The 26,171-nt window shown below is 39.3% G+C and overlaps 1 protein-coding gene, 1 long non-coding RNA gene and 1 other non-coding gene across 4 annotated transcripts in view; 2 read left to right on the forward strand and 1 right to left on the reverse strand.

The window, feature by feature from the left end:
- The window catches only part of PRKG1 (protein kinase cGMP-dependent 1), a 1,238,678-nt gene that overhangs the window by 632,748 nt on the left and 579,759 nt on the right, over positions 1–26,171 (reverse strand). The window lies entirely within an intron of this gene.
- On the forward strand, positions 8,728–15,742 carry LOC144224292 (uncharacterized). Its single transcript, XR_013333004.1, has 3 exons — positions 8,728–9,210; positions 13,013–13,132; positions 15,647–15,742. It is a non-coding gene; the product is annotated as an uncharacterized LOC144224292 (long non-coding RNA).
- Positions 25,221–25,305, forward strand: TRNAK-UUU (transfer RNA lysine (anticodon UUU)). The gene has a single exon. It is a non-coding gene; the product is annotated as a tRNA-Lys (tRNA).

The following is a 26,171-nucleotide window of genomic DNA, read 5'->3' on the forward strand; positions in this document are numbered from 1 at the left end:
TCCCTTAAGTCCTCAGACTGATGCTTTACAGGGCTTACCATCTTAGAGCAAACATTTTATTCTTTATTTCAACTCTCAGCGGCGTGGGCCCAGGCTGCTGATCGTGTCACGGAAATTCCACCTCGTCCTGCCTCAGCAGCACACCCACGGATGAGCCCCGAGCTCCTCCGCACATGTGAGGCAGGAAACCTTTCAGCTGGTCTATTCCTCCACCTCCTCCTGCACCCCTAATAATTTTCACAGTGGTTTCCCATTCGGCCTGGGATTGTATTTGGTTAAAAAAAAAAATGGCTGCCTCTCCTTTTGGTCAACTACCAAATTCTCCAAATCAGTCTTTATTTATTGACTTGTATGCCACTTACATGGTACTGAGCATTTAATGCTCCACTGAAGCATCGTCAGTCTGGGGCCATTCAATATTTTATTGAAACCCAGTGAGTTAAAACAAAATAAGAATGCATGTGGTCAACCGTTACTGGGGGACAAATCCAATAAAAATCAGAGGCAAGGTGACAAGAAGGATGGAAGAATGAAGACAATGGCTCCCTGCCAAAGGCAGTTTTCAGCGTAGTTATTAGATGCTGGTAGACGGGAAACCCAAATGGTAAGCTTGTTGAGAGTACAGACTATTTTTGGATCCTTGGAGGCACTATAATACCTGACCCAAAGTAGATAATAAATGACCAGAGCTAGCTTCTCTGACTTAAGGCCGAAGCAGCTACCTAAGCTCAGATTTTGGAGTTGTAACAAAGTTATTATCATTACCAAGAATGATATGTGGTTATGAAGATTTTAGGGGTATATCTTTTTCTAGCTCTTTCCATTAATTTTATTTCACTATTGTTCTCTCATGTAGCTAAATAATTTTATATAGCAATTTTGGAGAAATCTACTTTTTTGGGATTTCTATTCTGTTTCGCATGAGTTTTTCTTTAAAACTTTATTCCTTTTTTGTTAATGTTTATTTATTTTTGACAGAGAAGACACAGGAGGGAGAGAGAGAGGGAGAGAGACAGAATATCTAAAGCAGGCTCTGTATTGACAGCAGAGAGCCCAATGTGGGGCTCTAAGTCACAAACCACAAGGTCACGACCTGAGCCGAAACCAAGATGCTTAACCAACTGAGCCACCCAGGCACCCCAAAACCCTATTCCTTTGAGGAATGTCAGAATGATTCATTGGAATTATAAAAGTCAAGTAATAAGTAAATAAGTAAATAAAATCTCTCTATATCTTTATTTTATAAAAATAAAATATCTTTATGTTATAGATGTCTTTATGTTATAAAGATTATGTTATATAGTCTTTACAACATAAAGATATATCTATATACAAAATATGCACTTTAATACATATTTAATACTATTTTATATGTAATATATATCTTTTCCATTCTATTTTCAAACACAATCCTTACACCTGCATTACTTTCTGGAAGGTGACACATGTTGCTGCAGAACCTTGTACTTTCTTGTGTGTGTATCTATTATTGATTTTCTTGACCTAGGACCTTGAGAGATTGGCAAAAATCTGTATAGAAAAAAGTCAACTATGAATTTCTCTGTCAGTCTTTTCCACTAGAAAAACTGACTGAGAAGTTCTACTCAGTCCCACTTAAAAACTGAGTTACGAAGAAACACGAGACCTGCCAAGTGACTGGTCACACTACAGGACTCTCAAACATGCCATTTGTTAATCACAACAGATGATTCCCTCACATTGCAATTCGACTCTTGATAGCACTGACATAAATGAGTCCTTGAGGACTGAAGCAGCCTCATGAAGATGTCAACGGTGACGTCAGGACTGTGTGTGATCGGTAAGGGTGCACGACCACAATGATATGAGTGCAAACATTGCTAGCTTGCAGACATGTGACTAATGCTTTGCTAACAATGAATTAAAGAGCAATACTCTTTAAGAAGGATACACTCTTCTAAAAAGGAGAGTATGTGACATATGCTTTTGATTTGGTCCTTACAAAAAATATTATGAGTTGCTTTTGATTCTAATCTTAGTCTTCCAGCAAAGAAGAAAGCATATACCAGCTAGGAGAAAAGCGAATTTGAAAAGAAGTTTAAAAATCATACTTTTCTTAGGTCATGGAACTGCCATTAAGGAAGGCTGATTCATGCCAAATTGGGTCCGGGGACAACAAATGCTTTCTGCAGCCAGACAAAGTAGGTAATCAGTCCAACTGTATAAGCAGTCATTTTTCCCCCAGACATCATATCCCCCCAAACAGAGAGATTAGTTGCTGAAGCCCGGTAATATTGTTGGAATAGCACTGACCATTGCTATTCAGTGTCATTAAATTCATTAATTCAGCGTGAATGGGACTTCACAGCTTCCTTTATGAAAGGACATTCGAGAAGCAATTTAAAAAACCAGTTGGTGATGTTTACTTTTATTTTATCCTTTCTCTAGCTTTTCAAATCATCGAATTGATTATTGCTTTAAATGGGATTTCCAGGTTGGAAAACTGAGAAAGGATGTGGTTGGGAATAACCAAGGGGGAGAAAAATTACTATGCTGCACATCATCTTGAACACCTTAAAAATATCCCATGTATCCATTAAAAAAAGAAAGATCTGGATCAAAATTATAAATAAGGACAGGACTGAACTGTTTGAAGGGAAGAAAGAGGGAAGAAGAGGGAAACGGAGGCCCAGATGTTTGCTTCCTTCCTACCACCCCCCCCCCCCAGCACCTGTCTGCAGAGCTACTGGCAGACTATAGACATAACATAATTTGCAATTATCATGCCCCTTGATTTTCTTCCATTTCAAGCTACTTTTTGTAGAAAAATGGGCTCCTGAGGGGAGCCTGGTGGCTCAGTTGGTTAAGTGTCCAACTCTTGGTTTCAGCTCGGGTCATGGTCTCATAGTTTCATGGGTTTGAGCCCTGCATCGGGCTCTGTGCTGGCAGCATGGAGCCTGCTTGGATTCTCTCTCTCTCTCTCTCTGTCCCCCCTCTTAAAAATAAATAAAACTTTTTTTAAAATTGAAAAAAGAAGAAAAAAATGGACTCTTGAGACCCACAATGACTGCAGTAGGTCACACAGGCACAAGACATGGAACCGTTCAGAGGAGAGTGATATCACAGGCAAAGTTTCTGAATTCATGAAAATTGTGTTCATTTTTTTTATCCACTTACTCAATTTTTTGGGGGTGGCAGCTTCATGCCAAATATTATGCTTGGCACTAGGGGGTGATTTAGCAAAGAAACAAATTTAGTTAAATAGTAAAAGTAAAGGCAATGGCATAGGTAGAAGTACGTGTTGCCCTGAGAGTAGGAACATGGTGAATGTGACCTGGTCCAAGCGTCAGGGAAGGATCAAAGAGAAGTGAGAGGAGCACGATCCTTTATAAGAAACCACTTGCCAAAATCAAGGTAGATCACCAATGTAGATCATGGGATCTCTGTGGTTCCATCTTCACACATCCCAGAACATGGCATCATCTCAGAACACCAGATCGTTTTAAAACTACAAGACACTTAAAAATAAGATCAGCCAACATTGTCGGTTTTTTTATTCAATCCAAGTTTTATAATTCTATAGCCTGTGACTTTTTGACTGAGGATAACAAGAGGCCAAGGTAGTCCTGTAGTTACTTGAGCTCTAGATTTTTTTTTCAGGGCCAATGGAAAGTCTACAACATGTCACATTGGCCCTCAGGTGATTACAAGGGAGATGAAGTCACCTGAGTGCCTTCAATGGCATGACAACCACCCCTTTTGGCCAGAGTGTTGGAATGGGTGACTGATAATTTGCAAAACTAAACTGGATTACTTGGTGATGGGGATTAAGCTAAAGGCAGAGGTTTGTTTTTTTTTTTTTTTCTGTGAAGTCTGAGAGAACTCACTGTCTGAGGTAACACCTCACACATGCATGTACAGAGATGGATGGAAATGCAGTGCTGATGTGTCATGTACACCAGAAGTGTGTACACCATGATGAACTATTTATTTGCAACGTGGGACAACATACTGAATAGAACATGTATTGTGATGTAAATCAACACACCGTTACATATATTCAACCATTTTGAGACTTTACAGCCACCTGTAGAACATACCCAAGAGCTAGACTTTCCATCTCATCAGTAACAGATTTCCTTTGGGTGCCATTTTTTCCCTGGTACCATGCATTACCACTAAGTCAGCTTGTCTAACTCAATTGAAAATAGGTTGGTAGATCCTGATGCTTTCACCACATTGAATAATAATTTCCAAAGATGGCTCCCTGACCACCCGCATGTAAGTCATGTAAGTTGTTGGCTAAAACTGGAGATTTCAGAGCCATGTTCCAAATTGACTCAGTCAGCAGTTTGAGAGCCATGCATACACACAAACCCTAGCTAGCTTCATAATTAGCCCTGGCCACGTTGGCAGGAGGCTGAGGTAAACCATCTGGCAGAATCTGGCACTGAACTTGTTGACATAAACTAGCATCCAGACCCTCTATCTGCCCACTAAGTTTCTTGTTTGCCCACTTTAAAGAATGGAGCTCTTGGCTTGATTCCTGACTAAGACTCCAGTTTTGCTTCTGGAAGCAGGGCTTCAGGCTAACACTCCAGATCAATGTTTGATGCCCAAATAACCATCCAGATTCTTGGTCACTCTGTCTCCTAGAAGTTTCACCCTGCCCCCGTGTCCTTTGCTACTATGTGATTCTGAATCACAGAGAGCACAATCCCGCTCTGAACCAGATAGGTTATGCTCAACTTTGCAGAGTGATCACCCAGCCATTTGCTGACCCAAGTGTCATGTCAAGTCCAATAACATCCAGCATGTCTTCTGGGCTGGAAATTCAGAATTGGAACTCCCACCCAGACCCACCTGGGTAGGTAACAACTCCCAAAAATATCTCCATGTCCTAAGCCCTGGAACCTATTAGTATTTCCACATGTGGTAAAAGTTTTTGTAGATGGAATAAAGATGTTGAGATTATCCTGGATTATCTGGATGGGTTCCAAGTCCAATCACAAGTATCCTTGTGAGAGAGGAAGAGGTAGTGTGAAGATAGAGGCCATGAGGAATGCTAGCAGCCACCAGAAGCTGGAGGACAAGGAATGGATTCTTCCCACCGGGCCTCCAGAGGGAATGCAACCCAACCAACGTGTGGATTTCACCCCAGTGAAACTGACAGTGCACTTGTGGCCACAAGAACTATGACAGAGCAAATTTCTGATGTTTTAAACCACTCAGTCTGTGGCAACTTTTGCAGCAGCCACAGGAAACTAATACACTATTGAACCAGATCTGCATTTTAAAGAACTACAGAAGGTTGACATATACACATAAACTTGAGAATCAGTGCCATAACCACCCCAGACCTTCCATTCAAGCCCACGCTTTCCTCCCTGTCTTTCGTAATTGGGATCTGTCTATAGTTGGTTCTCAGTTCTGTCCATTCAATTCAACTCAATTCCCTCTTGGACACTTGATTGCAATGAGGTTTACCTAAGATATGAGAAAGCAAATACTCTATAACCAATGATTAGTTATCAATTAGAATCGGATATTGGGTCTCATTTTGGCCTCAAGATAGGGTATTAGCTTCTTTTTTTAAAGTTTATTTATTTATTTTGAGAGAGACAGAGAGAGAGCAAGTGAGCACATAAGCAGGGAAAGGGTGGGGGTGGGTGGGGTGGTGGAGAGAATTCCAAGCAGGCTCCGCAATGTCAGCACAGTGCCTGACATATAAACCATGAGATTGTGACCTGAACTGAAACCAAGAGTCAGACGCTTAACTGACTGAGCCACCCAGGTGTCCCTAGGGTATGACCTTCTTAAAGGAAATCAGCATTTCTCTTGAAGATGATCTATCCCATGTATGTGAGGAATACATTATCAATAAGCGTCAATGTACTATAATATACAGACCGTTTCAGTGGTACTCTAAAAGCAAAATAGGATAAAGTATATTATAAGACATCTCCCAATTCCTGATATGCTCTCCGGGAACTGTACACATTTTTAATGGAGACCTGGCATTCTTCTGCTTAAACTATTCTTAGATTCTACTAAGCTAAAACAATTCCAACAAAGTCAAAGCATAATTTGCTCATCTAAATGTACGTATTATTGGTATCAATACCAGTCTTTTATATTGATTGTGATGACTTGGTATTATACTGGGAAAGGCTTACGTGAGGAATGAAGCAATCACACTTTAGGACAAAAAGAATTGCCACTTTTCCAAGTTGCTGTATTCAAATCCAGAAGTCCTATCTATTTAAACTTTATTATGCAACCCTTGTGAAGATCATATGAAAAATGCATGTTTCTTTCATGAAGCATGATACACAAACTGTAGCCTATTTGAGCTAAATGTTAGTCAAGGCTAAGTTTTTTAAAAAGTCCTCTCTCCAAGAAAAACAAAGGCAGCAAGTCCCAAAATCAATGTGCACTGACTTGCCAAGTTAAACACGACCTGGGCTGGGAAGACGGGGAGGTAGCTGAGAACTACTGCGAATGCCTGGTACCTGCTGTTCTTGGCTAGTCCTGGAGATGAACAGAGGACATGGTATCCTCTCCCAGAACTCCAACCAACAATTATGGCAGCCGGGAGGTGGGCCTCTCACCAGCTTTGTGAACAGCTAGGTATTGGCGTAACACAACGGCACAATGAGTAGGTCTGAGCCGTGGAAGTCAGCATAAGCCATGGTGAAACATTTAGTTCCTGCTCTCAAGGATCCTACCTTCTGGCAGATGGATGGAAACTAAACACCAGAAAACAAGGAGACCGCCAGTTGGCCCCACCTGTGCAGTGTGGCAGGTGCAAACACCTGTTTCATTAACTGCACGCAGCAACTTGCCAAACCGATCAAAAGCAACAGTCTGAAGGCTTTGCTTCAGGTTCATCTCATCAGTTAGCCTTTGCTGCAATTCTTGACAGAGAAAAGGGAATGAGAAAACCTTATTTTATCTCATGTCTAACCTTCAATCAAATGAGAAAAAGTCTCTGTTTGAGTTTTCCCAGTTTGAGTCCTTTGCCGCATCTCCAGCTACAGAATATGTTTCTTTATGGACTAGCCTCCTGCTAAAACTGTCCAGTGACTCATTGCTAATTAAAATTAGCAAGGCAAATTGGAAGCTATATTGGAAGGCATCTCTGTCCCCTAATAGGGGGAGTAGAGGATGTTGAACTGCTGTTTTTTTTAATTTGCTTATTATCTTAAAAAGAGCTGGTAGGTGTGAAATGGAAGCATGTACCTGACCCAATGCAATGCAATCTAATACAACTTTCCTGGGCATATTTAATTACCAGGCTCCCTAATTACAAAATCAGAAGTGTTTCTTATGAGTGGAAATTTCTGGGTCTATATTTTTTCTAATTGAAAATCAGGGTATTGGTGTAACTGTGTATTGAAATATTCAGATGAGAAGCAAAGATGACGCCAGATGAACATGTACTGAAGGAGGCTTTATAACCACTCCTTGCAGCCTACATCTGGTTTGGGCATTGCGTTGTTGCATAGTCTTTCTTACTGAGGGCAGTCTTATCTCCTTAATCAGTCTGAAAACTTCCTGCAGGCCTAGCCACAGCTTACTCTTCTTTCTTTTCTCTTCTAACCAAGTACTAAAGCTAGTCACGGCTTACCAGATATTTACTGAGTAGAAGCATATGTATGATAAGAACCTCAAAGCTCAGATATTTAATCTTTCATATGTGCTAGTTAACTTAAAAAGTTTTTATTCTGTCCAATGACAGATGTGGCCTTGAATTTCTTGACGGATTTCATTAGGCGAGGTGGTTGGATCGGTGGAAGTGGGGTGGTAATTTACTCCATGAATGAACCAAAACCTATTGATAACCAGCAAGTTTTATATCTAACACGGGGCTATCGAATTCCTCTCTCAAAGTCTTTTCTTAGAACGGAGACAGGACAACACCCTCGACACATACACACAATACTTTTCCTCACTAACTTCTAGCTCTTTGTCAAATGAGTTCACACAATGTTTTCTACTGCCCCTTCTGTGTATTTGGATACCGCCTATCCATGTTCACACCTTTGTCAAATCATCTGTCATTTTTAGGTTTAATACTCCGTATCCAGTATGCACCCTACAGTTATTTCAGGGCTGGCAATTGCATGTGTGCAAATCCCTGATACCTAGGAGTGTTTGGCACACATTAAGTTTTCATTAAGTTTTGAAAAAGTCAGCAAAGGCACCTAATTTCCTTTTCCTTTCTCTACTACTTACCGGGGAGCTAATGCCACCCCATGCCCTCATGTCTACATGTTGGGTTAACAAAGGGGAACAGAAGAGAACCACAATGCCTAGAGCTCACAGCTGCAAAACCAGCCCTAAAATGAAGACACGTGGCCCAGCTGTATAAACCTTTGTGCGTGATGACTCGGCTTTAGACTCCAGCTTCACATCCAGAGCACTGACAGTCACAATGGCTGAGCAGTATTATAGAGAGAAGAATTGATTCTACTAATGCATGAAACAAGGGCAGCATTCTCATGCAAAGTAATTAGTTTTTGGCAAGGAAATCTCTGAGTAGAAAGAGCAAACTTTTTTCTTGGTGACAGAACGATTTCCTTCATTTAAATCAAGTATTCTTTCCACCACCTCAATGCTTGGAGAATGTCTGGAAGTACAAAGACCAGTAACATCCTCTTTACAGGACTCATGACATCACAAAGGAAGGCGTGTGGCATGGAAAGGACATTAGCCAGAGGGTCCTAAGACGTCCGCTCTGGTTCCCCAAGTGGCACATATTCTCAGAGCGAAAATGGCCATGGGGGGCAGCCTCCCAAGCATGGATTTCCTCGTTATGAAATGAGAGCGCACAGAAGGAAAGCTCATCGCTGATGGATGTTTATCTGCTCCCCTACTAACATCGAGATTTACGAGTTTGACCTCCTGCATGCGTTTGTGCCAGATGCCGAAACTAAAATAATTTCGCAAAACTAGCCACAGCTATGTTGATCTGATCACCACTGAACAGAAGGGGGGAAAAAATCACAAATACACAGAGCTCTCTGGGGCTTTGAGAACGTATCTAACCCGCTCTTCACGAACAGGAGCTGGTGTGTACCGAAGTCATTTCTCCACGATGCTCACCTCCTCCCATTTCTGACTAAGGCCAAGGACAGCTCACAGATCTGGGATACTCCTACTTGGAAAAAATTCCTTTCTTGAATTCAAAGGCAGAAAGTCCAAGTTCTACAATCTCCTCTTCTTATGGTAAATGATACCATTTTCCTCCCTTTTACCATTTAACCATCATTTTGATTTCTTGACTCCAAATTTTGCCCTTGAATGTACAACAGTATTTCCAAAAGGAAGAGGAAAAGGAACGGCAGGGTGCCAAGCCGAGTAAATGCCCATTTTATACTACAAATCACACAGAATGAAGTGTTGTATTATTCTTTTTTGTTAGATATTGCAACAGAATTTATTTTCCTCCCAGGTAACTCAAACCTTTTCCTACAAAAGCTGATTGATACAAAAGGGTATTTTAAAATCTTGTTTGTCTTTCTTGTTGCCCTCACCAGCAGTAGCTAGCAATGCGAAGTACATTGCAGATGGCTAACACTTGATAGTTGACTGACATGCTCATAGGGTACCCTACCTCATGAACATTCAGTTTGCAATTCACCAAAAGAAGATCGTCCCTTTCTAGTTGGGTGATGGGGAATGGTTCTGAGACAAAACATCTGGATGTTCTCAGAATAAGTAAAATACAATTTTGATTTAGAATTTATTTAAAAGTTTTGTGCATTTAAAATATTCATAGCATCCGGGTCATAATCTCATGGTTCCCTGAGACCTAGCCCACCATCACTGATAGTGCAGAGCCTCTTTGACATTCTCTGTCTCTCCCTCTCTCTCTGATCCTTCCCGCTTGCTCGCTACCTCTCGCTCTCTGTCTCTTAAGTAAACTTAAAATTTTTTAAATATTCATAGCATCATTGGGAACAAAGGAAAATGACTATTTTCTTGAGCTATTATCAAAAGATGATTGTTGTAACTGATGTTTCAGATTTCTTACCATCTTGACCGAAAGTTCAACTCACATATCTGTATTGTTGTAATATCTATGGCATTGAAAAAGGGGCAAATTTTCTGACTACCTTCTTACTAACCAACTACTATAGAACCAATCACTTCAATTCCAACACTTGGTTGTTTTTCTAATCATAGGTTGGCTTATTTCAACTAAATAGTGGAACATATGTTCTTTATGAAGTCTGATTCCAACAAGAATTTGTTTTCCCAAGAAGACATCACGTATGAATCCTATAAGCAGTTCCCATTGTTAAAAACAGTAAAATCCACTTTGATGAGAATACTTTGGATATAAAAACCTTGAGAAAAACCAAGGAATACAGAGGTAGACTATTTCTTGGTCAGAACCTTCTGAGCACATGGCTGTATGGGCTACATCCTTGTCCCTAGCTCAGAATTTGAATCATTCTCTCCAGGGCCAGCTCCAGAAATAGCATTTTAAATGGCAGATGATCTTTAAAGTCTCAAATCTCTGTTCTAGAATAAAAGTTTCAAGATGCTTTGAGCCAGAGGGACAGATGAAATTAGAATTAAGCCAAATGAGCAGGCAATAGCGTTTTCCAACATGCACCAAAACCAAAATATAATGTTAAGAAGAACGTATGCTGTCTACTCAGAACCTAAAGCAGTGGCTAGCATCCACCTGGACTCAAAAGATGAGCGAATGTTCAGTCTCTGATAAGTGTGTCAGGAAACAGTCTCAGTAGGATATGACCTGGCACATAATTCGATCGCCATCTCTGAGTCATTCTGCCTTTAACTTTATAGTGATGGTTACCTTGGGGGAAATTATGACAGTACAATAATCATATATAGGAGCATCATTAAGGAGAATGTTCTGGGCCTGTATGAATCCATATATGATGTGTCCAGTTAGGATAACATATGAAGAGCACTAACAGTTGATGAGTATGCTCTGAGTTTATGTCTATGGTCTCTGAAGCAAGCCTCAAAAATCATACTTTGAAAGGGGCACTTGGATGGCTCAGTCGGTTGGGTGTCCAACTTCAGCTCACGTCATGATTTCACCGTTCATGAGTTCAAGCCCCATGTCAGGCTCTGTGCTGACAGCTCAGAGCGTGGGGCCTGCTTTGGATTCTGTGTCTCCCTCTCTCTCTGCCCTTCCCCTGCTCACACACACACACACACACACACACTCTCTCTCTCTCTCTCTCCTCTCAGAAATAAACATTAAAAATTTTTTAAAAATCATTCTCTGAAATGGAATGTATTCTCATCACCATTTTCAAATGAGTCTGAGGCTTGGAGATGTTCTGAAATGTGTCCTGATCAAAACCAAGGTCTCTGGAGCCAGGATTAGTAGATCCAGTTTATTCAAAGATGTGTCCCTTGTACCATGCTGCAAGTTCCCCATATGTAAATACAAAGCAAGCTATGTATGTGTAAATCTATGAGACATTAATTTCATTACTCTCAATCATATGCTATTTCACACTAGACCACTACTATACAAATATTATGCATAAATTTTTAAATGTTTCTTTTAATTATTTATTTCTGAGACAGTGAGAGACAGAGCATGAGCTGGGGAGGGGGAGAGAGAGAGGGAGACACAGAATCCGAGGCAGGCTTCAGGCTTTGAGCTGTCAGCACAGAGTCCGACGCGAGGCTTGAACCCATGAATGTGAGATCATGACCTAAGCCGAAGTTGGAGGTTTCACCTACTGAGCCACCCAGGTGCCCCAGTAATTTCTGAATATTAATATATTAGAATCCCATGGTAGACAAGGGTCTCCACACCTTCCCCACTTTATCCTTCCATATAAGGCAAGGATCGCCATAGAAATACGGACTCTCTATGGACTCCTTATAATATACACTTGGCTTTTGGGCAAAGAGCTGAAATCCTGACAAAGAGTGAGAATTCAGTGTTTGAAATGGGTCATTTACTTTCCACAAACCATACAATACACCTTAAGGAAGATTTAAACTGCCGCTATTCATTACAGTTTTCCTTTAGGAAAAGTCCCTTTCTGCAGCTCCATTCCTCATGCTTTCCTTCTGGAAATAAAGTGAAATAAAGAAATAAAGTCTTTATATTTTTTAAAAAGTAGAGTTCAATGACATAAAATTTCCAGCCAGGAGGAGAAGGTCCTATATTATTCTGATGACAAAAATGAGGCCTCTGTAAGCACACTGTTCACAGAAAAAGCCTTCTGAACTGAACACTGAAGGACAAAATGAGAACCTTTTTAGAGATCTGAGTGCAGAGTTTGAGAATTAATCAAAGAGCTGACTCTCACATCCATATTTACAAAACACACCACCCCAAAATAACTCTATTTCTCTCTTGGGAAATGCTTAGTTTGTCTTGAGACCTGAATAATGACATGAGTCGAGAAGAAGGGAATACAGGTACATCCTTTTTCTCGGGTCTGAAACAGGTGTGAGAAATTTAAACGTATTCATTGAATTCCCCTAAGACTCGGAATATATATCATTAACTATTTCTACTTTGTTACCAATGTTTAAATTGGCTAGAAAGTATGATCATAACATGGGTATCTGATGGTGGGAAAAAATAGCACAAATACTATCTGCCGTCAGTAAGAAAATTACCTTCTCTATAAACCTGGGCTCAGGGAGTCTTGAAAATAGTTATTTTTAACAATTTACAGCTCTGAACTAAGCAGGGATAGAACCGTTTTCCTGGGACACTTTAGCACAGCTGAGGAAAGCTCTTACTTTAAGAAAGCTTTCTTAACTATGAAGGGAGAAGAAAAAGGCAATTGTACCTCTGCTGTGGCAAACACACCCCCACCATCTCAGACCACCCTACAAAGAAACAAAGAACGAGTTTTCAACCAACAATTAATTGCTTCTTTAGACTCAAATGTTGAGAACAAATTCCCAGGACACTTTTACTTTTTTTGCCCTGCAAAGAGCATGGCAGCTACCATTTTTTCCTGCTGAACGGGCAGATTCACAAATCTATCTTGCCTCTTTTCTGCTACAGTCAATAGAGTCAAAGACAAACTTTCCTGACTCCCTTGAGACGACCATTGTGTTTCCACGTGGCATCTGAAGTACAGACCGTCCCTCCAGCCATCAGTGGGATACAGTGCTTACATCATAAGTGAGTGCACCAAACTTGTCTTACTCCTTTTCCCGGTTCGTTCACACATACACACACACACACACACACACACACACGACATTCTATTATGGAATATGTTCAGTTGGGGCCTCAATATAATGCAACACCTCGGGAACACCTCTGATGCCCGAGTCTTCCTGCTGTCTGCATTCTGCCATCTAACTATGGGTCCTCAACACCTTTTGACCGAAAGGCTACAGCAGTATCCTAAATTAGTTTCTTCCAATCTGAATCCAAATGCCATCATTTAAAAATTTTTTTTTTAATTTTTAATTTATTTCTGAAAGAGAGAGAGAGAGACAGAGTGAGCAGGGGAGGGTCAGAGAGAGAGGGAGATACAGAATCTGAAACAGGCTCCAGGCTCTGAGCTGGCTGTCAGTTGAGAGTCCAATGCGGGGCTCGAACCCACGAACCAAGAAATCCTGACCTGAGCCAAAGTTGGACACTTAACTGACTAAGCCACCCAGGAGCACTGTAAATGCCATTATTTTATAGGAACTTGTCAAAACTACATTTCTGGAATGTCTATAAGCCTTCAGTGTCTCCCCATAGGCTAACAAATTAAAGATAAATCCTTTGCCCCCTTGGCATCAGAGGTGTCCACAATTCATACAACACCTGTCTTTTGTACTTGTTTTCTATGACTCTGCTCTGGGTCAGCTGGATACTAACTTGTACCTCTTCGGGATTCCTTATGCTATTCCTTCCAGATAGCCTGAGCCTCTACCCAAATTCTCCCTTTTCCTTAAATCCTTAAATAAAATTAAGCATTTCTTCCTTTTCTTTCTTCAAGCCACCAAGCACTTTATTGCTCTTTTAGGACTTTTTACCCATCGTGCCTTGAAGTAACATTAAATGAGGGCTTGTCTTACCCAGGAACCCAGACAGACAGAAGAGGCTCCATCCTTTTCATCCTCACATTTACTCATGGAGGACAGGTAGACAGTAAGTGAGTTGAGATGATCGGGCCATAGTTACAACCTCACTTGGTTTGTTTTCCATTCTGCAGGCTTGAGTTCCACCGTCACTGGAAATAAGAATTAGTATCAAGGTAGGGGCGCCTGGGTGGCTCAGTCGGTTAAGCGTCTGACTTTGGCTCAGGTCATGATCTCATGGTTTGTGGGTTTGAGCTCCGCATCGGGCTTGGTTCTCTCAGCTCAGAGTCTGGAGCCTGCTTCTGATTCTGTCTCCCTCTCTCTCTGCTTCTCCCTGACTCATGCTCTGTCTCTCTCTGTCTCTCAAAAATAAATAAACATAATTTTTTTAAAAAAAAGAATTACTATCAAGGTATAGGAAGGAATATGGCTCTTTGCCTACAAAATTTCTGTCCAGGAGAACTATAATGTGAGTCACACATGTAATCTGAAATGTTCTAGCAGTAACATTGAAAAAAACCTTTTAAGAAACAGGCAGATAAAATTTTAATATATATTGTCTTTAAACCAATGTGCCCAAAATATTAAACATATAACCAATATAAAATATTCATGAGATACTTTGTGTGTGTGTGTGTGTGTGTGTGTGTGTGTGTATTTCTAAGTCTTTGAAATCGGGTGTGTATTTTACACTTACAGTACATCTCAGATGGGACTATCCAGCATAGAAAATGACCAGTAGCTACAAGTGGCCACCATATTTGATAGTGCAAAGCTAATGCATGGATGATCACAACACTGATAAATCCATTTCTCATTTAAAAATATATTGTATTCTTTAATTATTCCCTTACCGGACTTCTCCTCCTTAGATATGCATATGGTCCTGAATCTTCCTAGATACTCCCTGGTATATGTAAGTAAATGACTATAGAGGAATTTCTAGAAAGTGGGCAACTATGTACAAAATACAGATATTATGAAGTTTCCTTAGACAACCCTATTGTGCAGACAATATTAAAACTCCAATTTTAGTTTTGAATAAATGGAGCAAAGCACCAAATTGGTACTCCTTGAGAAATCATAACATGCAAATTAGATCTGCATGGGAAACAGATTGCTAGCGTATTGTATAACTTCACCAACATGTCTTAACAACATGAATTAGCTTTTAAACATTATTCTTTTAAAAATGGTACAGAAGAGCATAATCATATTTTAATCTTCTCAGCTTTATTTTCCTTAACAAACTGTTCTTTCATGAAAGAATTTCTGTGATTACGAAGGAGAGAACTGTCACAGAAAAACAAAGTTCACCTCTTGAATTTTATTGTTGACTCTTGGTGTTTTATAACTGATAATGTTTATCTGTGACCCATCTTAGTGTGAGAACTTCTTAAAGATGCAGACGATACGTTTTGTCAAATGGAGATGTGATTACGAATTTGATACTGTATTTTGCTAAAAAGACCCTTCCTATCATGGGTCATTCTTAGGCTTACAGGGGGAAATCATTCAGTAAGAAAATCTAATTAATAGAAACTAATCAAATCTTCACCAAACACCTGCCATAACCTGTCTTTGCATTGTATTGTTGATGACTGTTTTAATCCAATAGGCTGTGTGATGCTGGAGAAAGGGAGCAGCTTCAGGAAAAGGAAACTTCTGTCTCCACCATCCCAAGCTGACTTATCTGGTACAAGTTCTGTCCCCTCTGTGCACCTGTTTCCTCAACTATGAAATGGGCACAAGGAAATCTATTTTGCAAGATAATTATAAGAATTAAATGATAAAACATATGCTCATGTCTAATTAAAATTCATCGATCACTCATCAGTGATGTGTCTACCCCTTCTCAGTCCCCGCTGGACACCCCATAAAGGTTGACTGTTGAGCAGTGCCACTCTTGGAATGACTTATGGTTTAATTGGACCTCCTCCCGAAAACCAAAGGGGTATTCAGGTTTGGGGACAAAATAACCATAAGTAGACTTTCTGGCAAGATGATAAATATGTGACTTCCAATTCAGTGGGACTCTAACAATGAAGCTCTCTTGAACTTTGGTACCATATGCCCTAGGACCTTCCTGTCACTCCTTATTCATGCTACATACAGCAGAAGCTTAATTAAAATTGTATTGATTTTATTAAATTTTCATTTAAATTTCACTTAATTCACGTACAGTAGTCGCAGGTCCACAAAATAGTGATTCAGTACTTCCATACAACAGCCAGTGCTCATCACAAGTGCCCTTCTTAATCCTCATCACCTATTTCACCCCTCCCCCCCACACCCCTTCTGGTAACCACCAGTTTGTTCTCGAAGTTAAGAGGCTGTTTCTTGGTTGGCCTTTTTCCCCGTTTGCTACTTGTTTTTGTTTCTTATATTCCATATATGAGTGAAATCACATGGTATCTGTCTTTCTCTGACTGACTCACTTCACTTAGCACAATACTATCTACCTCCATCCATGTCATTGCAAATGGAAAGACTTCATTCCTTTTTATGGTTGAATAATATTATACTAAATACATATACACATCTCCTTTGTTCATTAGTCAGTGGACACTTGGGCTGTTTCAATAATTTGGCTGTTGTTGATAACGCTGCCGTGAACATCAGGGTGCATGTGTCCCTTTGAATTCGTGTTGCTGTGTTCTTTGTGTAAATGCCTAGTAGTGCTATTGCAGGATTGTAGGGTAGTTCTATTTTTAACATTTTTGAGGAAACTCCAGACTGTTTCCTGAGTGGCTGTGCCAGTTTTCACTCCCACCAACAATGCAAGAAGGTTCCTCTTTCTCCCCATCTTCACTAACACCTGTTGTTTCTTGTCTTATTGATTTTAGCCATTTTGACAGATGAGAGGTGATATCTCATTATAGTTTTGATTTGTATTTCCTTAATGATGAGTGAGGCTGAGCATCTTTTCATGTTTCTGTTGGCCAACTGGATGTCTTCTTTGGAAAAATATCTATTTATATCTTCTGCCCATTTTTTATTTGGATTATTCATCATTTGGGTATTGAGTTTTATAAGTTCTTTACATATTTTGGATGATAACCATTTATCAGATATGTTATTTGCAAATATCATCTCTTATTCAGTAGACTGCCTTTTAGTTTTGTTGCTTATTTCCTTTGCTGTGCAGAAGGTTTTTTTACTTTGATGTAGTACCAATAAAAAATAGTTAATTTTACTTTTGTTTCTCTAGCCTCAGGAGACATTTCTAGAAAGACATTACTCCAGCTATATTGCATTCATTTTCGATGGTCTTACAAGTTAATCTTTTCTTCCCAATTAGATTTTAAAGTTTTTGAATGTGGCAACCTTGTAGTCTACTCCTGGAGTCCCTAAAGGGCCCTGGGCACAAAGTGACTCACAAGGTAGGCATTTAAAACACACTTTAGTTAATTGGCTGATATCAACAGATGAATTCTATTTTAACAAAGGGTATTGTATTGCACTTGGCAAACAAGGTCCACACCATTACAGTGAGTAACTCTGAGGTTCCATAGAGTTATTAAAGCAGTAAGGGAAACAAATTAATTAATGGAAACTAATTAATCCTCTAAAAATACCTGGGAAGTGTGACTTTAGAGTGGAGAAAGAAGGAAATGAAAGTAATTTGACTACAAATGTCTGATTAAGTGCGAGAGTTAGGGAGAGAGTGTGCTCCATGGAATTCCAGTTCCTACCCTGACTATAATTTCTATCCCATGAAGAGATTTGCAAAGCCTAACTAAACAGGATGCTCATTTCAAACAAGAGAGTGAGAAAGTTGCTGTAAATGTTACACAATGTGCCGCACCATTAAATATTGTGAATCAATCTTACAAAACACGAAAGCTGCACTGCCAAGTTTAGTTTGCTTCTGCTCTATGACGGTATATATGCAAACCTTAAGGGCACCCAAGGAATAATTCATTCTATTCATAATAAAACGATTTTCTGCCTCAGTTAGCTGTGTTCCAGTAATTGTTTCAAAATTAACTTGACATTTGCTCATGAAATTTTAAGCCACCAAAGACCAGGGTAAATGGCACACTCTGCAGTATGCTCCATGTAAGTAAAAAAAAAAAATTATCATCCCCCACCCTTTCTCTCTGCCTCTCTTAGCTCCTGTTTGTAAGTTTTTCCAGGACACATGGTTTGTCTCCTCTCTTGTGGGAGAAGTCATCCTATCAGTATCTGATTAACTTTGTATCCTACATAACAAGTGGTACAGTCACTTGGAAACACAAACACACACACACAGATTTGTGGAAAATTATTAACACCTAGGATTTCCACAATTATATACTGTGCATCCAATAACTGCCAAGCACTGTTCTGGGTGTTGTGTATACACACAAATGCAATTGACCAAACTCTTGCCTTCTTATTTCTACTGGGCACATGGTACTGATTGTAGTTGGCAATAACTGACCAGCAATCAAATAAGGAAGCTGATTTTAGTTATTAGTAGGTGCTGTAAGGAAAGGGAGAGAGGATGATATGTTAAAGAATGATGTGTTTGGGTAGGGTGTACTCTACACAGCATGGTTAAGACAGACCTCTTTGGAGCCAAGATGATGAAACTCAGAAATCAATGAAGAGAAGTGAAGTATGAGAAGGTCTGAAGAAAGACCCTTTGGGTGGTGGAATATTTTATGAAAAGGCCTTGAGGCAAGGAACAAAAACAAAGAATAAGGAGTAAGTGTGGCGGTAGCGTAAGGGAATATTAGATGGTGGAGAGGAACTGAGAACATTAAAACTCGTAAGGCACTTGTGGGGATGGGCACTGGGTGTTGTATGGAAATCAACTTGACAATAAACTATTTTTTAAAAAAGTAATATAGATTGCTGGATACAAAATTATACAAAAATCAGCTGCATTTTTATATACCAAAAATAATTGGAATTTTTAACTTAAAAAGTATGCCATTCAGAATAGTATCAATAAACATATAAAATGCCTATGAATAGAATTACCAAATCATTCAAAACAAACAAACAGAAAAAAACTTGTAAGTCACTGAAGGGATATGAGTCTGAATGCAATGACTTAAAGCGTTTTAAGCAGGGATGAAGACCACCAGTACCTGAATAAGGTTGTTTCAGAAGACTTCTCCACCTACTATGTGAAGACAGAATGGAGGCAACATGAAGAGGAGATGGTGGTTTGCCTGGAACGCCCAGAGAAGAAGAAAGGGAGGTGTACTGAGTGTGTGTTTCGGTAGACTGGGTGTCATGGGAGGAGGGGGGAAAAGGAGCCTCAGGATGATTCTGTGGTTTGGGTCCAAACAGCAGTGCAGATGGAAGCAGATACTTCCATTTACTGAGATGGGGACAGATGAAGAAGGGAAAGTTAAACAGTTTTATCATCAATATCGGGGTGGTAAGTACCACTTCAAAGTGTCATTGGTAATTTCATTGGCAGAAAATGGAGACTCAGGAAGATTAAGGAATATGCCTGAATTCACACATTTTGAGGTGGAATTTGAAGAAACTGCCTGATTTTTAAAGCCCAGGCCTTCCTAATTCACTTCATCTGACCTTGTTTGCACCCATTTTTAAAAGAATAAAAAGCCGAATGGACCAATGTTCAGATTACAAAATGGATCACTGCTGCCACTGTTTTTCTATGTGCTCTCCTCTATAGAAACAGGATTTTATCTGTAAAAATGCATTCTACATATGGCGATTTAATATAACACGACATAAAGTGAAAATCAAGTGTAGTTTCAAGTGAATGTAAATCATGCCAGCTTGCATCATTACAGATGAAATGGGTTCAAAACACTGAAAAGGTAAAACAGGTATGATCCTGATTGATTTACACAAGGTGTCTGGAAACCAAATGCGGAAGTACTCAGAATTCTCGTATTATGAACTAGAAATCGTCACATCCCTAGGAATACCCAACAAATTCTTCATTCATGTCTTACAGCTTACTTGTATTTATAAGCACCCGGTCTCCACAGCAGAGATCACAGGTGAGTTCTTTGGGGCCCTTCTAGCAAGAAGAGAGTACAGGCACCTGGGTGTCTCAGTCAGTTGAGTGTCTGACTCTTGATCAGCTCAGGTCATGATCTCATGGTGGTTTGTGGTTCCAGCCCCACATCAAGCTCTGTACTGATGACAGAGCCTGCTTGGTATTCTGTCTCCCTTTCTCTCTGCCCCTCCCCTGTGTACACTTTCTCTCTCACCTTCTCCAAATAATAAACATTTTTTTTAAAGAAGAAGAGATTGTATTTTCTCAGAGAAAATACTCTAATACAGTAATTAGACTTCCCCAGGGGACCCAATTTATTATTTTTTTCAGTTGCATTAATTTAAAACCTAATCTCTCAATTCTAAAATATTGTTTCTATGGGGCACCTAGGTGGTTCAGTCGGTTGAGCATCCAGCTTTGGCTCAGGTCATGATTTCATGGTTCATGAGTTCAAGCCCCACATCAAGCTGGCTGCAGTCAGCACCAAAGCCTGCTTCAGATCCTCTCTCCCCGTCTCTCTGCCCCTCCCCTGCTTGCACTCTCTTAAAAATAAATGGATATTTTAAAAAAATCTTTAAAATATCGCTTCTAGGTAAATATTTGTTCCAATTCCAAACACCATGATTTTGTGGGCTATTTCAAAGATAAGATCAGCTTATTCTTTTGAAAAACATCCCCATCACTTTGTTGGTAGAAGTAGAGGGTAGATGAAATAGGTGCGGTGTACACTATTAAACAGGTAGAACAGACACCATCCTGTGCGTCAAGCAGGTGATGGTTTAATTATTTCACCTTACTTGGTAGATCTTTGTGAATACAAAATTCAAAAAAAAAAGCCAAAGACAAAAATCCTATTTACCATAAAATAATTTGGAAAGATCATAGTTTTAATGTATACAGTGAGAATATAATTTCCTATAGCTAAAGGGAAATATTGACCCCAAAGTTAATCTTTTTCTTTCTTATGAAAGAAAAAAAAGGTTGTTTAAGTATAATAAATTAATGTAGGTAAGTGTTGAACAAAAGCTCAACTCTGTTTCATTAAAAAAAAACGTTTTTGATGCAAGGGAAACAAAAGCAAAAAAAACTATTGGTACTAAACAAAATAAAAAGCTTCTACACAGTAAAGGAAATGATCAAGAAAACAAAAAGAAACTACTGATTGGGAGAAGCTATTTGCAAATGTTATACATGATAAGGGATTAATATCCAAACTATGTCAATAGTCATATAAAAGTTATAAATAACTTACACAGCTCAACACCAAACAGCAAACCACCCAATTAAGAACACAGGCAGAGGACCTGAAGAGATATTTTTCCAAAGAAGACATCCAGATGGCCAACAGACACACGAAAAGATGCTTGACATTGCTCTTCATCAGGAAAATACAAATCAAAACTGTAATATCACCTCACACCTGTCAGAATGGCTAAAATTAAAAAAAATTTAAACCAAGAAATAACAAGTGTTGGCCAGGATGTGAAGAAAAAGGAGCCCTTGTGCACTCCTGGAGGGAATGCAAATTGGTACGGTCACTGTGGATGACAGTATGGCGGTTTGTCAAACAATCAAAAATACAAATACCAGATGATCCAACGATTCCACTACTGAGTATTTACCCAAAGAAAACAAGAACAGTATTTTGAAAAGATATATTAACACTTATGTTTATTGCAGCATTAATTACAGTAGCCAAGAGACAGAAGCAATCCAAGCATCCATCAATAGACAAATGGATAAGGAAAATGTAGCGTGTATGTACGTGTGTATTACACGCACACACACACGGATATTACGCAGCCATAAAAAGGACGAGATCATGCCATTTGTGACAACAGGGATGAACCTAGAGGGTGTTATGCTAAGTGAAGTACGTCAGAGTGAAAAAGATAAATATCCTATGATTTCACTCACGTGTGGAATGTTAAAAAAAAATGAACAATCAAACAGCAGAATCAGACCTATAAATACAGAGAACAAACTAATGGTTGCCAGAGGACAGGGAAGTGGGGGATGGGTAAAATAGCTCAGGGGGAGAGGGCGATACAGGCTTTCGGTAACCGAATGCGTTGTGGGAACAAAATACACAGCCCTAAAAACTGGGTCAATGGTGACATACTATCACTATGTGGGGACAGAAAGGAGCTGTGTTGTGAGGACAGCACAGTGTGTAACTTGTCCCATCACTATAATGTACACCTACAACTACTGTAACACTGCGTGGTCACCATACTCATATGAAGACAAAATCTGGAGGTCAGTTTTGGCTCAGGTCATGATTTTGCCACTCATGGGTTCAAGCCCCGTGTCAGGCTCTGTGCTGACAGCGTGGAGCCTGCTTGGGATTCTCTCTCTCTCTGCCCCAATGCCACTTGCTCCCTCTCTCTCAAAGTAAACAAACAAATATTAAAAACAAGAAAATACAAGGACAAATGGGATCCTGATCTCCAGAAATTTTAAGTATGAAACAAAATCTAAAAAGAGTGGAGTTTCTCAAGCCACTCATCACATTTAAAAATTTAGGCTGCTGTGGGTGGGGGGATGGGCTAAATGGGGGACAGGCACTAAGGAGGGCACTTGCTGGGATGAGCACTGGGTGTTACGTAAGAGATGGATCACTGGGTTCTATTTCTGAAGGTACCACTCTACTGTATGTTACTAACTTCAATTAAAATAAATAATTTTTTTAAATAAAAACACAAGAAAAAAGGAGGAAAAAAATTCAGGCTATTAACTTGGCCAGTTAAAGGTAAGACTGCAGAGTAAAAAGGCAATTTTTGTGAGAAGTGACACTTACCAATAATCTAACTGAATTATGCTTGGATTTATTTATCAGAATCTATCACAAAATTTGATAGAAACATGGAGAGAAGAGAATAGGCATGAAGGGCACTATGTCACTCTGTCAACAATTCTCTAGAAGGAGGGATTTAATAGACTAAATTATAAACCTGCAGACCATTTTTGTACCTGGAAGGTGAACATAATAGGAGAAGCCTAAGAAGCACCAAATCTGTCCATTTCAGTGTGGCCAGACAGTCACAGAGAAAAATTCCAAGTGATTTAGCATCTCCATTAATAAACCGAAGTAGAAAAATGTGGATGTCAGCTGAATATATTGAATGATATTCCAGGACGCATGAAAAATGCGTAGGACAGGAACTAAGCCAGTGACCAAGGATAAAATATGGATTAGGCAAATGGAAACACCACAAGGAACCAGAAGAAACATTGCTAATCAAAACTAAGAGAAACAAACTTAGTGAAGTCAGACTTTGAGTATTTTTTTTATTACAGGAGGGCACAATGTTCCAAATATCTCATTGCATAGAGCCTGACAGACTCTCAAAATCCACTTGTAAGTGGTAAGAGTGACAGAAATGGAGAAATTCAAAACTTATTTATATCCCCAATCAAGATGAAATGTCAATAATGTGCCTGTCTGGGAGCATTAAACATTAAGGATTCTGTTAATACACAAAAATAAATGCATATAACTGGAGGAAAACCAAACAAAAATAGTGCAATTGCAGAACATTAAAATGATATGATTGATTTGAAAAGTAGAAACACTATAGATTATCTAAAACTTTGAGACACCATCTTAAACTTGTTGGTAACAAACTTTATGGATTCAAGCACGATATTTCTTTTTTTTTTTTTAATTTTTAATGTTTTATTTATTTCTAGGAGAGAGAGAGAGAGACAGCGTGAGCAGGGGAGGGTCAGAGAGAGAGGGAATCACAGACTCTGAAACAGGCTCCAGGCTCTGACCTGGCAGTCAGCACAGAGCCCATTGCGGGGCTCGAACCCCCGAACTGCGAGATCATGACCTAAGCGAAAGTCCGGCGCTTAACCAACTAAGCCACCCAGGCGCCCCCACAAGTACGATATTTCTAAGAAAGGCATTGGATTTTGAAGAGAATAACAGAAGTCAAATAGGAAGCTATCACTGAATCTGCTAATTACTATGGGATTCCAAATGTGCAGGCTTGAAAATATACTGTCTGATCACAAATCTACTTAAAAATCCAAATTTATCAATTCCCTAAACAGACACATATGACAATAAACATGAAAATAACTCCAACCTCAACAATCATAATCACATTAGCCAAAAAAATTATTGATATAGCCTAATTTTGGAAAGGACATTTAGAAATGGGATCCTGCTTACGGAGCCTGGGTGGTTCAGTGGGTTAAGCATCTGACTCATGGTTCTGGCTCAGGTCATGATCTCACAGTTCATGAGTTCTAGCCCCACAACGGACTCTATATGGGATTCTCGGTCTCTCCTTCTCTCTCTCTGTCCCTCCTGCCATTTGCTTTCTAACATAAAAAAATAAAACTTTAAAAATAAAGGAAAGAAATGGGATCCTGCTTATTGATATCGTTGGTGGGAAAATACATTTGCTCAACCTTTGTGTTCAGCTGCTTAGAAGGATGTTCCACAATATAAAACAGGTATATCAATTTGCCTTCTGTTCCCACTAGAACTTACCCAAAATTAAAAAAATCTCACAGTATATAAAGGGATACATAAAACGATGTTCCAGGGAATTTCTATTTATTCATAGAATAAAACACATATTCATCAATAAGACCCTTTTATAATATATATAATGTAATATTATATAGCCTCATAATTATGTACCTCTATCTTTTTCTATATAGAAAGGAGGTGTGAGACACTGTTGAACAAAAAGTAGTTTATATAACAACCTACACAGTAAGAACTCATATATGTATATAATTTTGTACAAATGTATATGTACATGCATACAAATATTTGTATAGTCTTAAAGCATACAGATATTTACAAAGTCTTAAAGTCTGCTTACAGGGAGTTGTGAAATTGGGTTGAATTTATGGAAATATACTGTTCGAGAATCACAGTTTAGAAGTCAGGGTGCCTAAATTCATATTTCAACTGAAGCTTTGACTCTCAAAAACCACCATTTTCTCATCTGTGATCCAGAAATAACAATACCTATTTCATGACATAGCATTTTAGACAAATACATGGCACACAGTAATGCCTATTATTAGTTGCTTTGGGTACATTCTTTATTGTATGATTTTCATAACAGTGGACATTTTTTATCATCTCTGTACACTATTTTACTCAAATACAATTTTAATGAAAAAATTACCTTTGCATAATCAATGTTTGTAAGTGTCAACATTTATCTATTTAAAAAATTATTCTAGGGGCGCCTGGGTGGCTTAGTCGGTTGAGCGTCCGACTTTTGCTTGGGTCATGATCTCACGGTTCGTGGGTTCGAGCCCCACGTCAGGCTCTGTGCTGACTGCCAGCTCAGAGCCTGGAGCCTGTTTCAGAGTCTGTGACTCCCTCTCTCTCTGACCCTCCCCTGCTCACGCTGTCTCTCTCTCTCTCTCCTAGAAATAAATAAAAACATTAAAAAAATTTTTTTAAAAATTATTCTTATGACTAGTGTTAGTATATTAGAATTCATATATTATTCATCTCTGAAATGGCCCGTTTCTCAAGCTTGTGTAATTCTTCAGGAGTTGAAGAACAGTCTTGGGTTCCGAAAAACTACGAGGTCATGTGTTAGGCTCATATAGCAGAATTGGAGGGTTGACATATGTAAATGTTCTTGTTGATTATAATCCAGCACAGGGGTTTTATTTTGGTTCTGTAAGTTTTTATTTAAATTCCAGTTAGTTAACATATGTATAATATTAGTTTCAGGCATTCAGGGCAGTGGTTCAACACCCGTACATCACCCGGTGCTCTTCATGACAAATACACTCCTCAATCCCCCATCACCTATTTCCCCCATTCCCCCCACTCACCTCCCCTCTGGTGACCATCAGTGTGTCCCCTAGAGTTAAGAGTCTCTAATTCAGTTTTTATATATTCACTTTACTGTAGTTTCCTGGCAGGCAAGGCTAAATGGAACTAATCACAATGAGTCCTATCCATCTCCAGAAAAAGAAGAATCAAGTCTTCTCATTGACCAAGTTAAAGTGAAATCGCCTTAAGCCAGATAGGAAATTTTTTTCTGTGGTGTTCTGGAAAGAATCTCTCAATCCAAGAAGTGATGCCTACGGTAGAGATTCAAGTTATTGAAACCAGCTGTTGGGTAATTAAAGAACAATAACAAAATATGAGCAGTGCCTTGGAGCACACCCCAAATTG

Source organism: Crocuta crocuta, unplaced genomic scaffold (assembly GCF_008692635.1).
Source record: "Crocuta crocuta isolate KB4526 unplaced genomic scaffold, BGI_CrCroc_1.0 scaffold2, whole genome shotgun sequence".
Lineage (NCBI taxonomy): Eukaryota > Metazoa > Chordata > Mammalia > Carnivora > Hyaenidae > Crocuta > Crocuta crocuta.